Below are 3,240 nucleotides of genomic sequence, written 5' to 3' on the forward strand. Positions count from 1 at the left end.
AAATAGCAATAAAATCCAAATAAAATTTTTTATTTGATTTTATCATTTTTCCTCTAATATTTCTTTTATTTTGGAGAAGTCACATTATCTCATCTCATATATTTTAATACGAAATATTTCGGAGAGAAAAATAATTAAATCAAAATGACCCTCTTTTCAATATTTGAGGAAAATTCAAATATGGAAATAATAAAATCCCCAACTCTCTCCGTGGGTCCTTGAGTTGCTTAGGATTTTTAGGATCACAACCAAAATGCAGATAAAATATGATATGCATAAGATGACCTATGTATAACATTCAAAATCGAAAATTTGGGATGTTACAGACGTAGATTGTCGTTCGATCGTGGCGCATCCTACGGTGCACATACGCGGTCCGCGTGGCTGGGGTTTCGGCCAATCATAACGTAACACACAACAGGCTCAGCGCAAGTGTTTCCGGAAGCGAAGGAGATGAACTGTGTGCGATAATGAACGGGCAAAATTGTAAGGGAAGCCAAATTTCTGTTGTCGTTTGTCGTTGAGCTCTTGAATACCACCGCACTGTATGGCTGCCCGGCCCCTCCGTCCAAGAACTCTCTCTAGGCGTCGTCCATGGCACCGTGGCACACAGTAACTGGTAAGGAAGTAATGGCATCCCGCCGCGCCGCGTTCCTCGCCGCCCGCGACCGCACACATCGTAAGGAAGCAATGGCATCTCGCCGCGCCGAGTTTATCGCCTCCGACGGCCAGATAGTTACATGGGCAGACTTTGAGGCTATCATGGCCGGATGGGTGGTGGATCTAGAGGCGACCAAAGCTGCAAAGAAGGAGCGAAAAAGGCAGAAAGCAGTCAAGAAAAGAGAGTCCCGCCGCCACAAGAAAAAAGAGATCGCACGCTGTGGTGATGAGAGCTTGGCGGAGATCGAAGCACGGTGGGCTGCCGCCTACAAGGCCGGGAAGGAGAACGCCGGCGTCTGGCCAGCATTCCCCGATGGCAGCATGTGAGAAGTAGTTTAAGTTTGTAGTATTAGAGAAAATTACCAGTAATACTTTAAGTTTGTAGTATTAACGTACAATGTCGGTAAGAGCATCCTTTGAGAGCTTTGAGCGTTGATTAGCATGTGTGCCCATGTGCGTTTTTTGCGTTAATCATTAGAAGATCACAAAACACACGGTTTCTATGTTGTATCCGTCTGCGTTTTTTGTGTTAATGACCCATAAGTCAGTTACCTGTGCAATGTTTCCTAATAAACCAGGCGTACGATTGACCGAAAAAAGTTCAAGTACACGTGTAAATTTTTTGGAGACGGGATCTGCCAACTTTCTTTTTTCTCGCACACGAGTATTTTACACGCTTCGTCCATGTTGTGTGTTTCCCCCGCCCAAGTTTCAAGTTTCGTAGCGAAATTTTCATTAGGCGCGCGAATTCAGAATTTATTCCTCCAATCACATCCCCACACTTAGTATCCCCCCCCTCACGCCTCCCCCTACCGGCATCTCAAATAGCCGCCGCCGCAACCACACCTTCAACCACATCTACGTTCTGCTTGGATCCAGTCAGGTAACCTACCGATCTCTGTCACGGCCCTGGCCTAATTGCTTAAATGGCGCCTGCGAAACATCCTCATGCCTCCAAATCCCCACCGCCAGGAGCTGATGGCGGTCCATGGCGCAATGGCCGCTGTGCGTGTTGACCCGGACGAACACCTCGCCTCCGCCGCCGTCGACATGGTGCAGGCTCTGGCCCAGATGAAGTCCCCCAGCGACTACCCCCCAGGACTTAACAGGTAAGATCTGTCCAGCTAAATCTTACCAATACCACTTGCAACGGCTATGATTTGTACGGTTGATGTATTAAGCATGTTCGTGCCTTGTTTATTTCAGTACTGCACACTGTGTGATGTTCAAATATTACCGTGTCCATCTCAATTTCACCAATACCAGCAACAAACTTGCAATACATGACTCAGGATATCACTAGAGATGCTGCCATTTGCTATTTTTAGTGGATGCTAACCCTGTTGTACTTAACATGCATGTCCATGTACTTACGTAGGGTCATAACGGCCGATGATGTTGTTTGCCATCGAGGTTAGCTGCATCCCATGTCTTACAGTATTTCACATCATTTGTGGAATTACAGTTTAACTTCTACCATTTACTGGTTTCCTGTAGGCACACATGTCAGTGGCACTGATCCACACTTTGACTCGGAGGAAAAGCTCGCATCCACCGTCGCTGACTTTGGACGGGCTCTAGCCAAGATGAAGTGCCCCGGCAACTACCTCTCAGAATTTACAAAGTATGTACTCACCAATTTAATCTTACCAATACCAGTTGCAATTAATGGCTATGATCTGTACGGTCGATGTATTAAGCATGTTCTAGTAAACATTACTAACACGTTGTTGCTATTTTCCCTACCTTTTTATAGACATCTGGTCCATTCTCTGCTCTGGCAGCACCTGCCTTGTGATGTTTAACTATGTCAATTGAATTTTTATCAGTACTGGTTTCAATGTCTATTAAGCCTGTTGCAATTAACAGTTGAATCCATTTTTAAACAGTTGTATTTCAGTGGCTACAAAACTTACAAAACATGACTTAGGATGTTGTTAAGCATGTTGTAATTAACAGTTGTATCCATTTTTAGTCTATCCATTTTCTACCATGCTACTCTCCGCAATGAAGATATCACTACTAGAAAAATGGCTATAGCCAATATCCCTATTAGTGGCGCACCATGGTGGTGGTGCGCCACTGCTATATAGCAGTGGCGCACCAGAAGCAGGTGCATCATTGTTATTTTTTTAGTAGTGGCGCACCTTTAGTCCAATGCGCCATTGCTATTTTTTCCCCGAGTCCACCCCCTTCCCTAGGTTTACCAATGGCGCACCTTTGCCAGGTGCGCCATTGCTATTTTAGATAGCAATGGCGCACCTAGCAAAGATGCACCATTGGTAAGCCAGGGGAGGTGGGCATTTTTGTGTAGCAATGGCGCACCACCCCCTGGTGCGCCATTGCTATGTGCTGCACCGACCGGCCCTGATTCGAGGATTTTTGTCTGGTGAAAAGAGAATCCAATCCAACCAAAGCAACACAACACAACGCTTCCTCCTCCTCTCCCCTCGAATCGATCCCCTCCAAACCCGCCGCCTTCGCCGTGGACCTCCTATCCCCATCCACACCGGCGTTCTTGTCTCCTCTAGCCTCACCATCGACCTCCCGCCCCGCCCTGCATCCCGTCGCCGGTGCCCC

Source organism: Triticum urartu, chromosome 1A, assembly GCF_056163025.1.
Source record: "Triticum urartu cultivar PI428250 chromosome 1A, HENAU_Tu73, whole genome shotgun sequence".
Classification (NCBI taxonomy): domain Eukaryota; kingdom Viridiplantae; phylum Streptophyta; class Magnoliopsida; order Poales; family Poaceae; genus Triticum; species Triticum urartu.